Consider the following 21,920-nt stretch of genomic DNA (forward strand, 5'->3'; position numbering starts at 1 on the left):
AAAGCTGCTTTGTTACTCATCAATGCCATAAAAGTCCTGAAACAGAAGTTGGAAGCAGTGCGCCTATCTGAGGATATTGTGGGAAACCATTTCTCCTTGGGCATATTATTTTCTACAGCAATTGAGACCTGAGAAGTCCATACAGGTCCCAAGGAATGCACTATTCTTTCCTCGAAGAAGAGTTCGGTGTGCAAGCCTGCCCGAGGGCGATGAAGGCTATTGAGAAGGTGGCCCATGGTTGAAATTCCCTCACCAGTCTCGCAGGGAGATTGGATTCGAATAGCCTTAGGTGCCATTGGATGGTCTTAAGGAGAAGATGGGAAGAAAATTGGAGTCAAGAGGCAAGAGTTGAAGAACAAGAAGAGTTTCTGGAAATTATGAAGGTTTTGAGAATTCTGGGAAGTTCTGCTAAAAATGATTATACAATAAATGGCCAATTAACAGTGAAGTTTGTGGGTTAGTGCAAATGATTTAGGTAACCAACGGTTGCTTTAAATGGTGCAAGTTTCGAACAAAGGCGTGGGACGACTATTCAATCATTATTTACACCTTGGTTTACAGGCTCAACAACAATTGAAGAGGGCACTGTTTGGGTTAATATTTGAACATTGGGCTACAAATGTGTGGAAGCCCAGAGATACGAATTAAAGGGAGACTTGCCTAAAGCCCGGCATCAAGCCTAGAGACAAATTGGTGCCTTCCCATTAATGCATAGGCCATGTGCCTATGATTTAAAATATCAAGTGATGGGGATTAACTCACAATCAGCCAAAAAGTACTTTTTAATGGCAATACAAGTAAAAAGCTGATGACTCACTACCCTCCAAGTGCTTTCGGGCAAGAGCAAAGTCACTGCAGTCGGGCTAATCTGCCTATAAAAGGAGGAAGAGGCCTCAGAGATAAGGACACATAACCAATCAAACAAACAAACATGCAAACTTTGCTCTTAAGGCAGATTTGCATCTAAAAGCTATAATCCGCCTAGATCTCAGTCCTTTTCAGGATCATTTCCTACAAAAGCCATCTTTTGTCTAGTTTAGAAGATCTACTATCACCCTTAGTGGCGTAGTATCGATTCCCTTGTGTAAACTTGTTTGCCATCCATCCTTTTTTAGCATATAAACCCTGTAAACTCAAAAGAGAAGTGATTGCAAGAAGGTCAACCTTGCCCTACAAGGTGAAATCTTGCTCAAAGCTCTTTGCTTGTTTTACAGGTTAATAGATCTACTGCTTAATGTATTCTCCAGCACATATTCAAGTCATATCCATCTGTTTTCCTACTTTAAGAGTCTCATTTGCATCCAGATCTAGTCACTTTAATGGATACCCCTTCATTTAAAACCAAACTAGAACCAAACAAATGACTTAAGGGATCTAGACTCCCCTCATTCGAATATACAAGACTATGAACTGAAAGTCCTTGTTCACAAGGCAAGAAAAATAACTTAAAGTGGACTTAACCCATCCACGACAATCCTTTGATAACAAGAAGTCTGAGTAACTTGGGGCAGAAGTAATCGACTAAACACAATTTTGTTCTACATCTACTATACTGAGATAGCAGTGGCATGCCTAGCACTTGGTTTGTTTTGATTGCGGGCCTTAAGGCCTATATCTAAGGCCCGACAAAGGCACCTTTCAAAACTAACTCTATCCTCTTCTTGCAGCACCTCAGCAAGTAAGAGCCCAACTACACCTCCAAAGTGCCAATCCCTTGGGGAGCTGTGCTGAGAGCCAATGAGCTATTTCCGGAGAAATCTTCGTCCGAACAGCCACGTATTAAACCAATCAATATGATGACACTATTTATCTCGCCCTGCGATCAGTGGAGCTGAATGCACTTAAGGAGGTAGTACATATAAATATATGAGAGATCGTATTAAAGGCTCTGGATACATTATATAAAGATAAGTGGACAAGCGATGAGACTCAAACAAGCATGCGAAGACTAAGCAAATGGTATGTTGTCTAATTCCAATCCCATGCCATCTTCGACCATCATCACATATAGTGCCCGTGTCCAATGACTAACTTTTGAGGACGACTAATTTGCAAGTGCAAATTCATCTGGTGTCTCACCTTTTATCCCTAATACCCACAGCCCTTTGGCCCACAAGTGCTTTTTTGGTAGTCAAGTTCTTTTTATAGATCATTTCTCGTTAGATTTAGCCCGTTCCATAAAATCATTTTATCAATTATTCAAAGATGTCTTTGTCAACTTGTTCCTTAACAAATTTATCTTTGTCAACTTTTTTCTTATTATTAACTGAAAAAATACTAGAATACTGAAGATTTGTGGAGTTTAGTAGTGTTTAATTGTAAAGTAACAAAATTTAGTTTCAAATTGCCACGTAGATTAACAACTTGTATTTAAAGAGTTGCTATCATGTTTTATTGATATTTTGAGAATATAATCTTTACATAGTTAATTATGAATGGTTATAATCATAAAACATGTATTTCTACAGAGCATACACATTCCTAGATAATTAATTTGTGATTGGCCATGGACAATGACAGACATATTTCATGTGGCCCTTTGATTAGCAAAGGGGTATATACCATAAATTTAGTGACAAATTAGTCAAAGCCAGTGACAGACACGTTCATGTGACCCTTTCATTAGCAAAGGTCTTTCTCTCTCTAAACTTCTTGTATTAAAATGGCAGAACATGTTTAACATGCCAACATGTGAGATATACCGAAACAATTACCTGACTAGATCTTATGCAATGAGAGGAGGATTTGTTATGACACTTCTTGGAAACATACATCACGGATTACAACCATGCAACACGCAAATTTTGTGATGGCATTCCCTTGCATTATTATAGATCATATTTCTTTCAATTCCACATCAAATATTAGATATTAACATTCATTTTCTAATCTGGTATAAGTTCTATGGTTTGTTAAATGAGACTCCGAGTTCAAATATGATATTAGCGACCAATCGCTAATATCATATAAAGTTAATTATAAATAATTAGTTTAAACAGAATCAGTTTTACATAATTAGATACACGTATGATTAGTTTTACATATAAAAAAATGCATGTAAAAGGACAATTGAAAGTAAGTTTCAATTCATAATCGATTAGTAAGAGTTCTTAGGAGTTGTAATTACTTGCGGCGCACCATCCCTAGATTGTAGGGACTCCAAGACTTATACGATCTAATTGTGTCCATATACAGATCATATCGCATGTTTTACGGAACAAGCATGGTCATCCATCGAAGTTGCTAGGACTCCACCTAGTGCTCTGGAGTAGAGTGATGGTGCCACCCTGCCCCATTTGATACAACTCCGCCTAGAGCTGGTGAGTCCATGACTGGACTTTTGAGGTAATAGTATTCGAATTAGAGGCAACCTGTTCCTCTTGAGGATTGATTGTCATCCAAAGATCATGCATTTCGTCAGCATCTTTAATCCTAAATGCATCACCCTGAACTCCATGCTTCTGACCCCGTTATCATGAGGTATTGCATCTGTTATGTGTGCACAAAAACGAGAAATCTTCTTTGATAATAATCGGGTATGTTGATCTTGAAATCAACCGGCCCTTATTCAACGGTAAGATGATTTAAAATGCCCTCTTTAAATATATGTCATACCACTACCTTCACTTTCTTCCCAAAGTGCATTTCAATTTTACATTTGTTGTCGTTAATTCTCTCTTATTCAAGTGAAATTATGGCAGCTAGTTCTTGTGCCCAACCTACTCAACCTGCCATTCTGGATAATCCCAAACCTCCCATGGTCAGGGTTCACAACAAGGATGTGGAAGCAGCTTTTCTCGTGGTTAGCAACCATCTTCTCAACGGGTGTCGTGTCTGGTGGGAAGATATTGATTATGTGAGCATAAATCTTCCCCCACCTACTAACCCCCTTCGTCCTTGTACTAGAACCCATCCTTGTTACCTTGATTTAGGGTTTAGATTCCCTTTTTTGTCATTGTGGAAGGAGATTCTTACACATTTCCAAATTGGTATTTGCAATCTCACTCATTCTTCCATCTGTATCATCTCATGCTTTTGGCGTCTAAAAGAATGGTATCACCCTGGGTTGGGTTTATCAGAATTTCGTGTTTTCTACTCGTTATGGAGAAGTGCTAAAACTCGTTACTTTTTTTTCAGTATCGCTCCACACTTCAATGGTCTGCTTACATCACTAATTTCATCGATCAAGACAAGGACTGGTAGAGTGACATTCTTCTAGTAAAGGGAAACCGGGAAGGTGATATGTCTGGACCGAGAGTTCTCTGTAGACCTAGAAAGGGCATCAAATTTTAAAATAGGTGATTAGAATCTCGGTCAATGTCGCCTTGAGTTCATTGATAGACCCTTCAAGATCATTCTCGCAGAGCATCGGTGCTGGAAAAGGCTTAGTGCACATGAGAGAGATAGAGAGAGAACATGGGAGAGACAACATCATCAACCTGTATTCTAACCATCTTATACCTAACCCTGTGTACATTGCAGCCCAAGATGCATTAAAGCCTTTGAAATGTTCTAACGATACCTCAGGGATGGAGAAGAAGAAGAGGAAGAGGAAAACTGAAGGGGTGGCTCTGACAGCAATTCCTGCTAAAACATCTAAGAAGAAGACCAGGTTGCCAAGCAATTTCAGAATCTATCTAGATAAAGCACCAGAGACTATTTACCCTGTTTCCTTGGCCGAAAAAACTTTGCAGGGAGTCCATACGGGCTCTAGTAAAGGAAAAGGCAAGTTTATCATTATAGAGGTGCCGGTGTTGGCACAAAGGTTATTGAATGAGTAATCGCAGTCATCTGAACTTCCAATTATGGTTTCGCAGCTGGCCATTCTGGTAGTCAAATTCTAGCCGGGGATTCGAATATCCTGGCACTTGATGGGTCACTCATTCATCCTAGTATTAGTGAAGGAGTTTCTATCGAGGTGCCCTGCCTGGTGGTTAGGTCCAATGTTGGATCAAAACAGTTTTCCCTAGATGCAAGTGGTCTTCGTGATGCAAGACATGCTCAGGCTCTAATTTGCTCAGCTATTGCTTCTGCTGATTCCAAGGAGATTAGGACTACTGAAGATCTTAGGAAGAGGTGATACCAAAGTTGATACGCAGTTAGCTTTCTCAATTTTCTATAATGCTAGTTGTTTATGTGTTCTTTTTTCTTATCTTTGTCCTTGTGTAACTTTCATTAGGCAAACGCCTGGATTGAAATTCTAATTCAAACCCAAGCAAACGAGAATTCCAAACTTGAGAATGCTTATAAGAGCGATTTGGGCAGTAGAATCATAGCTGAACAGGATATACAAGAGAGAAATAATAGGCTTGAGGCATTGTTGGACACAAAGCGGACTTGAAACATTTAGAGGGAAACCTTGAAAACACATTTAAGGGTGGTCAAAAGGGTATTGCCATTGGACCAGAGTTTGTGGGACGCTGACATATCTATCCTTTAATCAAACTTGGACTTAACCTGAAAGGAAGTGTGTCGAACCGAGAAGAACCAAGCGTTCTCAGCAGAATGAGAAAGATGTCACAGAGCTTCGACGGAAATATCAAGAGGACATCATGCAAGAATATAATTAGGTTTACCTTGATAGTTACACGAGTCAAGATCACCGTGACATTCCTTCCTCTGATTCCCCTCTAGCCGATGCAACGAATTTTGATGGTGCATTGTAGTTATTTTCTTTATGCATTGTTGGGCCAGAATGAGGCCATGTCTCATTCATTGAACATCTTACCCCTATTCAGGTTTTGAATTTCTTTACCTTTATTTGAGAGTCTTTTCCCATGTTTAGTCTACATCTCTACTGCTGTTTTCTATCATTTCGAGCTTCGCCCAGCTAGATGTGTCTTCAATTTAGCTAGTTTTCCAGAGTAAGCTAACTTTGAAATGATGGGAAACAAGGTGAAGTACTGGTGGGTTTGTGGACATGGGACAGAGCATAACATCCCCTTTAATGATGTTGATTCCGAAAAATATTATCTCCCAAACTTAATTCTTACAGGGGGTACCCATCGCGATATCCATACTAACACCTTACTCTAATACCAGGCGTGGATGCAAATTTCCACCTTCTTCTTCTTGGACGAAAATGCACCTACAAAATAATTGACACCCTAGGTCAAGGCCAAGAACCTCACACGCCCATGATGAATTGAGGATGGGGGTGGCTTTGGCCGAGGAACCTCCGATGCAAAGTTAGAATTTGAGGGAAAAGTGTTCAGAGAAATTTGGAGAATTTTAGAAGAGAATTGGACTTAGGTTTTTGGGAGAAATGAAGGCTATTTATAGGGGTGTGGTTGGCCCCTATTTGGAGAAAATGGGTCCGACCACTTATGCTAGTTTTTGGCTCTAATTGCAAGATATTATGTCAAAATACTATCTTGCAATCAATTAGAAAATTAATCAATTAATTTAGGTAATTAATCCTAATTTGAAGGAATAATTGAGGGTTACCTTGTGGGGAGGATTTGATGAGGTTGAATGAAATAGGTTTTGAATAAATGCCTATTTTGATTACTTTTGACCTTAACTGAGTTGTGATTGTCCGTTACTTGCGCGTGGGAGTTCTGGTGTGCATTGAGGGTAATTTTGTCTTTTCACCCAAAAATCCACATGTCACCTCCATACTTTTCTTGATTATTTTTGGCTCCACAAATGCCCCCACACCTATTAGGCTACTCGGAAGAAATGGCAGCAGGTGTACAGATCTTCTTGCTTTTAAGAAACATGAGATTGTTTCCTGTTTTGATGTAGATTCCTTGTTTAATTGGAAATTAGATCTTTCTAGGAAAGGGAAATAAATTACTTCTGAAGTCTATATAAGTCTACCTTAAGTAGATTATTAAATCAACTTTAGAGAGCAATTTTTTTCTACCCTAGAAGAGAGAGAAAGCTAGAGGATATTTGTTCCTCATCCCCTAGCAATCTGATGTGTTATAAACTAGCACTCAAATTAAACCCTCTTATTGACAATTGTAGTAAAAATGTAAGTAGGGATCGTTCTAGGCCGGGGATTAGGAGGGATTGCTAATCTACTTAAAACTGACTCAAAAACACAAAACTTGTCTTGAAAACACTTAACTAGACTCAAAAAATTCGAAACAAACTAAAGAGACTCAAAACAGCACAAAATAATCAAATAGACTCAAACTAGACACTAAAGGGTTATTTGGATGAAAATTAATTTTAACTTGACTCAAAACACTTAAAAACACAAGTTTCGACAGATTCTAACTAATTTGACACAACACAGTAAAGGGGATTGGGTTTTTGACGAATTTAAAGTAAAGACAAGTAGATTAAAGACTTAAACAAGTTTGGCATGAAATTGGGGGAGATTATGGGTGATTGGCTAGCTAGAGGGTCCTTCTCCACACATGACACACTTGCATACAAATCGATTTCCAGTTGCTTTTCCAATAAACCATGAACCTCAACGCCCCATATTAATCGTGAACAACACTAATTAACCCTCAAATTTTCCTTAAGTCATTGAATTAGATGGATAACGCATCAGCAACCAAATTATTCTTCAATAGTTCCCTACATGAACAACATAATAGAGATACCATCAAGATCATTAAGCTTTGTGAAAATCATAAGCATTGACAAGGCATTCGTAACTATGAACAACATGATACTCTTGCCAGGAATTTACTTAACACGATTGTGACTAGCAACCTCCATTACTTATGAATATAAGTTCATAACAATTAGGTGAAACATCCTTATATTCTAGCATCAAATTCATGCATCCAAGCTAAGTATGCATCCTTAATCAATAAACAAGAATAATTTCTGAATCAAACAGTTAAGTAAATTGCATTCACGATTTATGAAATCACAACTAGAAGTAATCGATTCATATTACAAATATGTTCATGGCTTTGAATTCTCCTCTAGCTAAAACGAGTTTAGCTCCTCATGTTCACAATTAAACAAAGATAACTTAAATTAAACATCGAAAACAAAAGATGGATTACACCTAAAAACGTTCCAGCAATCCAACAATCTTGAATGGTAAGCACGGCTCCAAGCTATCCTCTCTTTCCTTGCAAAATTGCGGCACAAGGGTGAATGGTTCTGAAAATAGGCTATTATGTATGGTGAATGGGTGATGGGTGTGAAGTATAATGAAGGATGGGGGGGGTCATGAATGGTGCGGCACAATGTTATATTTAAAGGGAAAGATAGCTAAAACCCTAATTAATTTTGGAGACGGATTTGTACACCAAATCCTCAAAGAAAAAGGGTAATTAAATGTCAGAATTCAAGGGAGAAAGGGAAAGAAGATATGCAGCAGGATCCTAAAGGGAAAGGGACAAGGTTTGCACGGCAAGGAAGGGTTTCTAGAAAGGGAGATGCGGCACCCTTTTAAGATTAGGGAAAAGACCTTCTAGAAGCCTGATTTAGGTTTCCCAATGTCATTTAGATTTTCCCCTTTCAGCTGGAAATTAGGAAAAGCTAAGGTTTGGATAATGTTTCCTTTTTCTTGCTAATTCCTTGATTTCTTTTGTCTTGAATTTATTTCCTTCATTTCTTTGCTCATTCCTAGCCTCCTTTGAACTTCAAATTCGTCCATCCACGTTGCTCCAAGCATGTGCTATCCATTCCAAGCCCAAAACTGCTCCAAATTGCTCCAAATTGCACTTTCTTGCTACTTTATCCCTTTGGACCTACAAATACACAATATATAGCTTAAAATACTAAAATAACTAGGAACTAACAACATAAATGCAAGAAACCAAGCTAACTAAGTCGCATAAATATGCTCTTATCACAATCTTCTACACTTGCACGTGCAAAGGACCATCTTTCGTTGCTTTCTTCATCTTCACACAGCACCAAGGTAAGAAAAAATTAATTTTTTCTTGTCTTTGTAATTTTTGTAATTTTTGGGAGCCTTGGGGCTTGAAATTTGGCTCAACGGGGGTCAAGGATGTGTGAAAAACTGGTAGGAAAAGGTCACGGTAATGTTGTCATGGGTGACAAGGTGCGGTAATGGCTTGGGCCAATGAGCTAGATTGGTTAACTGGGGAAGAAGTGGAAGAGGGAGGCGCGGGAGCACCATCCCTCCTCTGTTAAATTTAAGCCGTGAAGCTTATGGGTTGCAAGAGAGTGGGCTTTGCTGTGGGGCTTGGCACAGCTGCTAGGCTCATTTGGCTTGAGCCTTCATTTTTTTTATGCTGGGCTCAAGCCTATACCTGAGAGGAGAGAGAGAGAGAGAGAGAGAGAGAGAGAGAGAGAGAGACAGAGAGAGAGGTAGAAAGGCCTTTTGGGCCAAGAAGAAGTCAGACTAGGCCGTGGAGTCTGGTGTAGTTACTGAGTCTTCGTGGTTTAGGCTGTGACTTTGGGCCAGGGGGCCTGATATGCATGTTGCTGCTTTTTTTTTATTGGCCTTAGGCCTACTTGTGAGTGGAGGGAAAGTAGCCAAGAACTACTTGGGCTGAGAGGCCTACTGGGGCCGTGAGGCATGTTGTGTCAAGTCCGTCCTTTTTTTTATGCAACCGTCTAATGCATTTTTTTCTTGTGCCTTTGTAGAATTTTTTCGAGCATGTATTCTTCAAGCCACAAGAATGAGGATGGTGTTCCGCCGTTGTATCGTCAAGGTGGGCTACTTCAACGCTGCTCACTTCAGGATTAGCTCTGATGACTCGTTTAGGGACATCTTTGAGGGTGCGTGTGAAGCGTTCCAATGAGAGTAGTAGACATGAGCCATGTACTGGGGCTCGAAGAGACATCAAATTTCACCCTTACTACTTTGTGTTAGGATTCATTTTCCCCATGCCTCGATTCTTTCAAGAGGTGTTTTGCTCCATGAAGTGTGCCTCCGCCCAATGTTCCTTAGTGTGGTCCGCGTGATGGTGGGATTTCACAATCTAAGCGAATTCCTTGACTTGGATTTGACCATCAACAAATTATGGTACTTATTTGACATAGGCCACATCAAGGGAGTCGGGCAGCTGCAATCCCGCCATAAGCTCTTTGATCATTCGAGCTAGGGAAATCATGACTGGGCAAATGAGACTTGGGAGATAAGTGGAGAATGAAGTCTAATTCTTCCCCTGAGCTGCGTGTTCTGATGGTTTTCCTCTCCGGTAAAGGGACTGCTCAGTCCTTCAGCTACTTTGTACTTTAACGAAGCTACTTTTCGATTTACTAATCATCTTCCCCACCAACTCAAGAGATTCCATTTAAGAAAAAACCAAAGACTTCATTCGTTGGTCGCGAAGCTTCGCCGACTGCTCCTAGGCTCGTGATTAACTTGACCTCCTCCAAGGGTGAAACTAAGAAGGCTACTGGATCTGTGCCAATGACGCCTGCTGTTTCGAAGGTGGCTAGTTCGATTGCTGATAGGATTGCTCAGCGTAGAAGTTTCACCATGCCCCAGTACCAAAATTTATGCCCAAGCGTCATTCAGAGGCTAAGTCTGGTTCATCTTTGGAGAGACTTACTACTATGAAGAGCGATAAGGTGGACTCTGCTGCTAAAGTGGTGCCAAAACCCATTCCTCAGGCTGCTGAGATTGATTCGTCTGCTGAAAAGAAGGAGCTCGTGTGGATAGCCGTGGAAAATCCACCAAACCTGTTTCGGGGGAAGCTGCTGAGAGTTGTGCACTCTTGAGACCAGATCTGCTTGAGGACATAGATGTGTGTGCCAAGTTTGTTGATGGCATCAAAGGGGTTGTTGGCCTAAGTTCCTTTGTGATGCATACGACCGAGTATATAAGGATTGTTTTGTTAACTATGATACAGAAAACGACGATTCTAGTAGCTGAGTCTATACTCCTTGATCAAGAGGACACCAAGGCTTTCAAGGATAAGGCAAGGACTATGGCAGCAGAAGCTTGCTCCTCGACCGAGAAAGTTAAGAGGTTGGAATTTGAGCTTGTCGCTTTAAAAATGTCTAATATCTCTGCCTCCATTTCTCTGTAGCTTAAGACCACTCGCTAGTAGATCGTGGATTTAAAGACTAAGCTTGACGCGATCCAAGTTAAGTATGAAAGTGCAGAGAAGGAGCTCAGGTGTTACATACCTCATATTTAAGGCCTTGAGTGTGCCATCTCTGAGTTTCACTCCCCTTCTTATGCAAAGGATGAAGAACTGATCGCTACTTACAACCAAGTGATCCACTTCAAGAAGGTCATTAATAGGCTTGAACCTCAAGTGCTAGAACTCCAAGGTGCTTTGAAGAGCAACGACAATCTGAAGAAGGAAATGGATGAGCTGCAGTAGGTCCGTGCTTATCTACTCGAAGAGAATGAGCAATTAAAGGGTGAGAAGACTGGGTTTCAAGCTTCGATTACTCAGAGTCAACTGGGTTATGTAGACCATCTCTTTGGGTGGCCGTCTAACTTTGAGTTTTCTAGTAAAGACTTTGAGACCTTCTTTATTTCTCTGGAAGACTTGCTCGCCTTTACTTTCGAGGCTTCCATTGGTAGATTAGTTGGAGAAGCTAATGCCCAGGCTGGGGCAGCCAGGGGTGAAGCACCAAATAGTGCCGCTGCTGAGGGTGTCGCAACTACTGAAGGTGTGGCGACTGAGTAGTCATTGAGTGTCCAAACTACTGAAGAGTAGTCTTCTAGGTAGTCTTTAAGATTTTCTTTGCTTTCCTTGTTACTTTTTACTTTTCTTGAACTACTCCGGTCTTTGCTAGTCATTTATTGATTTTGCTAGAAAATTTAATAAACTTGCTTCATTCACTTTTATCCATCTTCGCTTCTTTTGATCATGCCTTGACCTTTAGACTTTATAGACCAGCGGCAGACGTGCTACTTTTCTATAAGCAGACAAGCCTACGTAGCCTATGTAGTCGTAGGTCTTGGTATAGAACTTTGCAAAGTTGTTAGCCATAGGGTCGGTAGCCAGACGCTTTACTTACAAAAGCAGACTAGTCCTCGTGACCACTAGGTTGTTAACCTTGGCTTTGTCCAATTCCGTAGGTTGTGTAGCAAGTATCACAACACTTTAGGACTTGGTGTAGGTCGTTCTGGGCTTTAGCAGAAATGAAGCCCATCGACTATGTAGCATCTTGGCAGTGGAGGAAGCTTTGTATATACGCGCTAACTTGTTTAACCTCTCACTAAAACTTGCAGTTGTGTAAGTATAACACGACTTACTGCTTGAAGGGCAAGCAGTAGGCATTTTTGTGGAAACCGTAGGCTACCTTAGTGCACTCGGTAATAGCTTTAGGGTTCCAGGGTACCCATCCATAAGGCATACTGCATAATGTGTCCCCTCCGTCTCTAGGGCCCGGTTCCCCGCAGATTAGGCTAAGAGACCCAAAATCCTTCAGTTAGCTAAGCCATGAAAAGGACCATTGTGGCTACTTCTAGGAATCCTGATGCAGGCCATTATGTATCTAGTTATACTAGGGCAACCCGGCTCATCCACGTTTGGATATTCGAAGTGTAGAGTTTATCCTCTCACTTTGGAAAATAGCCTGATGTAGGTGTCAGGGAATTGGTTTACCTTCACACACTAGAGAGCATAGTTGGTCCCTTGAGAGGTGCATTTCCTGCGATAAGTCCCTAAGAAGGGCAAAGTCTTTTTTTGAGGTGCAGAAGTGATCAGTTACTGTAAACATGTAGTCAAGCCAAGTTGTAAATTACTTCTGAATTCCTCATTGAAAAACGAGTGAAATGAATGAAAGCTTGGCCGTAAAGTAGAGATCAGTGCATGTTGAGTTGCTTAAGTTCTTCATGCTTTGATGTAGTAGGAGGTCACACATGGTACTTCCTCAGATTTTAGGTGTTCCACTATTTTTTGATCTCTTTGTCGTTCATGGTGCCAAGGTGTAACTACCCTTGCCGCCTACTCTGCTGATCTTGTACTGACCTTCCCAGATGGGATCCATCATTTTTCAGCCTTCCCTGCGGGCAGTGATGATGGCTTTTCTTAAGATTAGATCTTCAGGTTGGAACTGCAGGATCTTGGCCCTCTTATTATAGCTGGAGAGGAGTTGTTGCTGGTAGGCTGCGATGCGGGTGATGGTCTGCTCGCGCTTTCTCCTCTGCCAGATCTAGGCTTGTGGCTATTTCCTTACTGTTCTGCTCGATGTTTGGCAGTAGAGTGCTGATGCTTGGCATGATGACATTGGGATGAATGATTGCTTCTGAACCAAATGCCAAAGAGAAAGGAGTTTCACTGGTTGCTCATCATTTGGTGGTGCGGTACACCCATAAACATATAGGGAGTTCGTCTGGCCACTTTCCCTTCTTGTCAGAGAAAGATTTCTTGAGGCAGTTAAGAATCATCTTGTTTAATGCTTTAGGCTACCTATTTCCTTGAGGATATCTTGGTGTGGACATGTGATGCTTGATGCCATACTTTTGGAAGAACTTCGCCAAATCCTTGCCCACGAATTATGGGCCATTTTCGGTGATGTTGGATTGAAGGATGCCAAATCGGTAGATGATGTTCCTCTATATGAAGCGCTCTATGTCTGCTTGAGTTATGGTTGTCATGGGCTCTACTTCTGCCCATTTAGTGAAGTAATCGATTTCCACGATCATCATGCCTCTGCCCTTAGTAATGGGTGACATTGGCCCTACCAAGTCGATTGCCCACTACATGAACGGCCAATGACTCGTCTAGAGGTGTAGCTCGCTCACAGGCAATGCTGGTACTAACTTGTAACGTTGGCCGTTGTCGCACTTTTATACTAACTCCTTGGCTTTTTGATGCACGGTAGGCAAGTAGTAGCTTGCGTTAAGAGCCTTCTGCGCTAAGGATCGGCTTCTGGAGTGATTTCCACAAACACTTTTGCAGATTAAGCTTAGAACCTTTAGGTTGTCGGAAGGCGTTAGGCAGTGGAAATATGCTCCAGTGTAGGATCTTTGGATGAGAATGCGGTTCCACATGTAGTAGCGTGTTACCTTTATTTAAAGCTTTCTAGACTCCAACCTTTTCATGGGGAGTATGTCATTGACTAGGTAGTCTATAATCGACCTTTGCTAGTTTGGAGTTATACTAACCTGTGACATTTCAGCTGCCAGCTCCGTCTATATGCTTGGCTTATCTAGATACTCCATCGGAATAGAGCGTTTGAGGTTGTGATCGAGGGCAAAGTCTAGGCCAGCTAGCGCGTCCGCATGGGTGTTGTCTGCCGACAGAACTTAAGTGAGGGTGTAAGTCTGAAATGACTCAAGTTGCTTACAAATCTTTTCTAGGTATTGCGCCATCCTTAGATGTTTTGGCATGTACTCCCTAGTAGTCTGGCTGGTGATATGTTGGGAATTGAAATGAATTGTGACCTTTTTCACCGCTAAATCTTTTTCCATTTAGAGGCCTGCTAGTAGGGTCTAATACTCTGCTTCGTTGTTGGATGCTTTGAAGCCTAGAGTGATCGCTTGCTTGGGCATCGATCCGTCTAGGGTGACAAGGATTAGGCCTACTTCCAAGCCTTTGTAGTTAGAGGCACCGTCGACATGCAAATGCTAGAAGTCTCCATCAGGGGGAGCAAGCGCGGCTCAGGTATGCTCGGCTACCTCTAGTGTATCGTTGTGCCACTTTGTTACGTCGCCTAGCCTAGGCTTGAATTCCGCCAAGGCTTGGGCCTTTATCGTCGTGCGGGATCAAAAAACTAAACTGTATTGGCCAAGTTCTAATGCCTATTTCATCACTTATTGAGAAGCGTCCGGACCATGTAGGATTGATCGTAGAGGATATTGAGTCATGACGATGATTGTATGAGCTTTAAAGTACTGTCTGAGCTTCCGAGCTGCAAAAACTAACGCCAAAATTAATTTTTCGATCTTCGGGTATCTAGTTTTCGCATTGAGAAAAGCTTTAGAAGTGTAGAATACCGACCGCTGGGCCCTCAGCTCTTCTCGTATAAGGGCAGAGCTTACTGCTCATTCTGAGACTGCCAAGTAGATGTATATGTCCTATGCTGCTTCCGGCTTAAATAATAAGGTAGGTGATGTGACATACTTCTTCAGGTTTTGGAAAGTTCTTTTGTACTCTTCATCCTATTTGTCTCGTTGTGCCCTCTTAATGGCCTTGAAAAAAGGCTTGCATCGATCGGTGGACTGCTTGAGAAAGCGGTTGAAGGCGGTTGCTTGTCTGGTCAAGCTTTGGATCTCCTTCAAGATAGTTGGAGATTTCATCTTTAGGATCACTCAGATGTTCTTGGGATGTGCTTCGATTCCTCATTGGGTTACTAGGTACCCTACGAATCTGCCTAAAGATACTCCAAATATGCATTTGGCAAGATTGAGCTTTATCTTGTACTTTCTAAAGATGTCGAAAGTTTCCGCCAGGTTGCCGATGTGGCCTGACTGTTACTCACCTTTCACCATGATGTCGTTGTAGACATGTAAATTTCGTTGCATATAAATGATGCATCAGAAAGCTTCATGTGGCATATGATTCATCATAAATAGAAAAGTCATCCATGACATGTGGCACAAATCAAGCAAATGAAGTGTAAAACATTCCCAAAATTCGGCAAAAGGGAGAAAATCCCCCTTAAAATTGGCAAGGGGTCCAAAATCTCTCAAAACTGGAAAGAAAACCAAAGCATCTTCACAAAATAAGCAACAATTGAAGATTGTTCACAAATAGGCAACAAGGCCTATAAATTTCAGCCAATATGAGGGAGGTGGCTGAAATTAAGACGCAAAACATGCCTAAAATGTTCCATGGGTGAATTGAGACATAAATGAAGGCCAAATCCATCCAAAGGCATGGCTTTAGAAGTCTATAAATACAAGGACCTAAGACACATAAAGGGGTCAAAAATTGCACACTGAGAAGAACCTCTGCACAAATCTTTGAAGACTCATACGCTGCCAAAGCTTTCTTCGAAGAACGTACAACCAAAGCTCATGCTTTCTTTCGACCAAAGACAAAGTACTCCCCTTGAAGAACCAACAAGCACCCGTACTGACTCCTTCAAGACTTTGTTGCAAGCTCAAAACTTGTAACGATGTTTGTTTCAAGATCAAGTCGCCAAAACCCATGAATCAACGAAATCATGCATCAATATCACCTTTTGCCGGCAACTTTGAGGTAAAGATCATCCAAGCATTGTTTCAAGCTCAAAACTTGAAGCAATCGTTCAATCGTTCTTCCGAGATCAAGTCATCATGGCCCTTGCATCAACAACCTATGCATGTACATCAAATTTGAAGACTGAATTAGAGGAAAATTGTAAACAGAGATTGTAACCTACAAATTCAAATTAATACATATCTACTTTGTTCACGTGTTCTCGTTTCATTATTTACAGAATTGTCGTGTTTATAAATTTGGAACGCCCAGTGAAACATCTATGCCTCTTATCTCTGTCTTCAAATCCACAAGAAACACAAATGGCATCAAGAAAGGATCAAGTTGTTCCTGTAAACAATGCGAAGAACAAGAACATCCTTGCCGCAAATGGTGATACTTTGGGCGTCACAACCTAAAGCAAGGAAAAAGCTCTCTCTGCTGTGCCTTCCACCCCTACATCAACTCTGCCAAAGGAGCAAGAGCACCTGAGGCATGAACCCATGATCAGCCTTGCCTCGCTAAGAGTGCCAAGGGAAGAAAGTTCGAGGAGATACTCTAATTCGTTGACTTCTGATGCCGACTTAAGCAACAACTCATACCCCATAGCCATGCAAGTCACGATTACTGGTGCAACTTCCATCGAGAAGCAATTGGCTCAAATGAATAAAGCAATTGCAAGGCTAACAAGGACTATGGAGGAAAATGACTTGCAAATTGCCACACTTGTCAATCGACTAGAGGCGCAACATGACGAAAAAGTTGACCATAACTTAGCGGTTGACCTACAAAAGAAGGAAACTGACAAAGATGAGGAGCCTCCGATATAAAAAGCCAAAAAGAAGCTAAACAAGCAACGGTGCTCATGTGATCTCTCTCTATCCAGCAGCTGCAAGAGATTATCACTAGCACCACTAAGGCGCAGTATCAAGGGAGTTCACATGACTCCGTGCTGTACTCAAAGCCCTACTCCAAGAAGATTGACGCCTTAAGGATGCCAATGGGTTATCAGTCGCTGAAATTCACGCAATTCGATGGAAAGGGCAATCCTAAACAATATATTGCCCATTTCATTGAACCTTGCAACAAGACTGGGACAAAAGAAGACTACTTTGTTAAGTGGTTCGTATGCTCGCTAAAAGGTAATGCCTTTGACTAGTACACCGACCTCAAGCCCGAGTCTATAAACAGGTCAGACCAGCTTGAAAGGGAATTCCTCAACCGTTTCCATAGCATCCACTGCACCATAAGCATGCTGGAGCTGACAAGTACGAAGCAATGGAAGGATGAACTTGTCATCGAATACATCAATAGATGGCGTTCATTAAGTTTGGATTGCTAACATCATCTTTCTGAAACCTCTGCCATTGAGATGTGTGTTCAAGGCATGCACTGGGGATTACATTTCATCCTCCAAGGCATAAAGCCGAGAACATTTGAGGAGTTGGCAACTTGTTCTCACAACATGGAGTTGAGTATTGCCAATCATGGGAAGAATTAGCCGATCACTGACTTCAAGAATGATAAGGTGTTCGCCCTAAAGGTAGACAAAACTGGGAAGAAGCTCACCAAAGAAGCCTTTACCGTCAACACTACCCCCATCAAGACCTCCTTCACGCCCGTCAAGATCTCCTCCAAGAACAAAGCAACGGAGATAAAGAAAGGTGAGCCTTTTCGCACCTAAGATAGGTACAAAAACACCTTAAGGGAACTAGAGCAGAAGACATACCCTTTTTTAGACTTTGATAGGGCCACATTACTAGACGACCTATTAGAGAAGAAAGTAATTGAGCTGCTTGAATGCAAGCGCCCCAAAGAGATGAATCGCATTAACGATCCTACGTACTACAGATGCCATCATATCATGAGTCATCCGGTTGGCAAGTGCTCAATCCTCAAGGAGCTCATCATGAAGCTGGCACAACAAGGGAAAATTGAGCTTAACCTTGAAGTCACGACCGTAACTCACACTACTATGATTGTGTTTGGATCCTTCGATCTCTTGCCCTTCAAGTGATGCATGCCCACTCCCGTCCACGTTCAAGCTGCACGACACCTTCTATGCAACCATCGTTAGGGGTAAACAACCAAGATGCACCTACCGACAATGAAGAATGATGGACCTTGGTGACCTACAAAAAGACAAAGAAGCCAAGACAACAAGCCACATGGCCAAAGGTGGAGCAAGGGAGAAAACACCACCGCCACAACAATAGGAAGCCCAAAAGAAGTGTGAGAGCTACTAAGCCAAAGTACGCTAAGGAACCTATGGAATAATAGTGCACTGCCGCTACCTGTCACATGGTTGAAGTGGAGATAAGAGAGCCTTCAAAGGGCGAAGTTATCGCCATAAAGGAAGAAAATACCTACATGCCCAAAGAAGGCATGCCGGCACACTTTAGCATCGAGGAGGCACTACGATTGCCCAAGGAGATGCAAAAAGCACTAGCAGCGGTCTTGGCAAGTCTTAATGTTGAAGTTTCGGCCACATAAATATGCCACATGATGTGCCACCCCATGACACATTCAACTTCACTGATGAAGACTTACTGCTAGGGTCAAAACCTCACAACCGTCCTCTCTTCATCTCTAGGTACATAAAAGAGAACAAAATTAACCACATGTTTGTGGATGGTGGACTGGCCATAAACATCATGCCAAAGTCAACAATGACCACAATCGGCATCAAGTTAGATGAATTATCCTGAAGTCGTCTGTTAATCCAAGATTTTAACCAAGGAAGACAAAGAGCAATGACCATGATCCAAGTCGAGATGACTATTGATGAACTCAAGTAAAGCACGTTATTCCATGTGATCGACACGAGAACTTCCTACATCTTACTTTTAGGAAGGCTTTGGATCCACGAAAATGGAGTAGTGCCGTCCACCCTCTACCAATGCTTAAAATTCTACCAAGAATGAGTGAAAGTGATACAAGGCCAAATCATACTTCGTGGATGCCAAGTTTTACATGGATGAAGAATTGGTGCCCGAAGCTTTTCCAAAAGAGATCAAATCCACAGGCAAAACCGCACCTAAGAAATAGGAATGGCAAGCCGTGCACAAGAAGCAAAAAGTAGAAGCCATGCCATCTTCAAGCAAAGAAGATGAAGAGCTTGCCAAACACACAACAACCAAAGAGAGTGTGACACCCTCAAAAGGACCAAACACACCCGTCTTCCAATACATCCCAATGTTGAAAAGAAAGAATGGGCAATCCCTATTCTAAACTGGAACAAGTAAAGCCGACACACAACTGCACAAGGACGATGTAAAGTTGTTTAAGACAAATGCAGTTTTACCTCTGACACAACTAGAACATGCTAAAGTTTCAAAAACACCGTAAGGTTTCATAAAACCCCTGGCAAAGGGGGCAGAACCAAGCTCTCTTCCAACCAAAAGGACCGAAGAAGGTTTCGACCTAAACGCCTACAAACTTATGTCAAAGGCTGGATACGATTTCGCCTCTTCTTTAAATGTTGGAAAGAACAATACAAACACTGTCAATGACAAAGAAATGACCTCACCGAGACTTAAAAAAAGTTGAAGGAGCATGGTTACGAAGTTGACAACAACAAAGCTGGAATTGGCTTCACACCGAATACACCCGTGAAGATTTCAAGAAAACGGAAAAGTGCTAACGCTCAACACATCAGTGTGAGCGTTGAACAAAATCAAGAAAAACCTAAACCTGCCCCTCGAATGTCAGTCTTTGATAGGCTGAATGGTTCAAAACCCAAAATTTCAGCACTTGACCGCATTGGTGGTCAAGACCGAACTTCTGTCTTCAAGCGGCATAACACGCTAACACCCCAAAGCTTTGTTTTTGAAAGATTATCAAAACCTAAGAAGCAAAGCAACACAGCTAGCTTTCCTCCATGATCGTCGGCCTTGGAAAGACTTGAAGAAACCAAGCAGCCTTCTAGAAAAAGGAAGACAAAGCCAAAAGAAGAAAAGTTCGATGGTCTAGCAGTAAAGGATGACGTTCAAAGCTTGATTATTTCAAGGATGAAGCGCCAAGCAACCTTGGAAGTTGACACAAAAGGACAACTGAACGTAAAGAGGCACACCATCATCCACATTGGCCAATCTTCACACCAACAAGCCCAAGAGGGTGGCACTGAAGATGAGGTCCAAGACATCTTCCACATCACAATCCAATAAGACAAAGAAGACGAAATCCACAAGGAAGACGTTACTACTGTGCCACGACATCTCGAGAATAGGGGGCAAGCCACGGTTGATGATCTCAAGGAGCTCAACTTAGGCATAAGCGAGGAACCGAAGCCTATATTCGTAAGTGCACTACTAAGTACGGACGAGATCGAGGAGTACCACCAACTGCTAATGGAGTACAAAGACGTCTTTGCTTGGATCTACAAAGAAATGCCCAGCTTTGACCCTACCACCGCCGTGCATAGTCTTACAGTCAAGCTTGGAATGTGACCGATAAAGCAAACTCAAAGACATTATCGATCCGAACTCATCCCACAAATTAAGGCCAAGATTGACAAACTAATTGAAGAAGGCTTCATTCGAGAGGTTCAATACCCTAAATGGATCTCCAACATCGTCATTGTCCTTAAGAAATTTTGGAGAAATACGTGTTTGCGTTGATTTCTGCGACCTCAATGATGCTTGCTCGAATGATGACTTTCCCTTGCCAATCATCAAAATCATGGTAAACATGACCACTAGCCATAAGCATTATCATTCATGGATGGCTCCTCAGGGTACAATCAAATTCGCATGGCTCTCGAAGATGAGGAACTAATAACCTTCCACACTCCAAAAGGTATCTACTGCTACAAGGTAATGCTCTTTGGCTTGAAGAATGTTGGGGCTACATATCAACGTGCAATGCATAAGATCTGCAACAACATGCTACACAAAAACATAGAATGTTACATAGACGATGTAATTGTAAAAACCAAGAAGATATCTGATCACTTGAAGGATCTACGAATGATGTTTAACAAACTACGGAACTACAACCTCAAAATGAACCCATTGAAGTGTGCGTTTGGCGTCACTTCTGTGAAGTTGCTTGGCTTCATTGTCAAGCATTATGGCATTGAAGTAGACCAATCAAAGATCAAGGCCATTCAAAGCATGCCCGAGCCAAGAAACTTACATGAGCTGAAAAGTCTACAAGGGTGGCTAGCCTTCATCAGATGTTTCATCTCCAACCTCACTGGACACTGTTAACCCTTCAGTCGACTCATGAAGAATGACGCTTCATTTATATGTGCCGCAATGCCTTCGAGGGCATAAAACAGTACCTAGCAAGCTCACCTATCTTAGGAGCACCCGTGCCTGAAAAGTCATTCATCCTATACATTGCTGCACAAGAATGTTCCATATGAGCATTCTTGGCGCAAGAAAATGAAGACCAAAAGGAAATAGTACTCTACTACCTAAGTGAAACTTTCATTGGTGCCGAACTCAACTACTCACCAATCGAGAAGATGTGTCTTGCCTTAGTCTTCGTTGTCCAAAACTACGACACTACATGCATGCTTACACCATCCACTTAGTTGCTAAAGCCTACCCAGTCAAGTACATTATGTCTAAGTCGGTTCTAATAGGGAGACTAGCTAAATGGGTATTGCTTCTCAACCAACACGAGATCATCTACGTCTTAGCTAAAGTTCTCAAAGGACAAGCACTAGTAGACTTCCTTGTCGATCATCCAATGCAAGTCGATTGGAAAATCTTAGACGACTTGCCTGACGATAAGGTGTTCTATGTCGACATCTTCCCAACATGGGCAATGTTGTTCGACGGATCTGCTCGAGCAGATAGAGCGAGAGCATGAGTAGTGTTCATGTCGCCACAAAGACAAGTTCTACTCTATTACTTCTAATTAAGCGAGTTATGCTCCAACAACATCGTTGAGTACCAAGCGCTGATCATTGGACTCCAAATGGTA

This window comes from Malus domestica, chromosome 13 (assembly GCF_042453785.1).
Source record: "Malus domestica chromosome 13, GDT2T_hap1".
NCBI classification, from domain to species: Eukaryota; Viridiplantae; Streptophyta; class Magnoliopsida; order Rosales; family Rosaceae; genus Malus; species Malus domestica.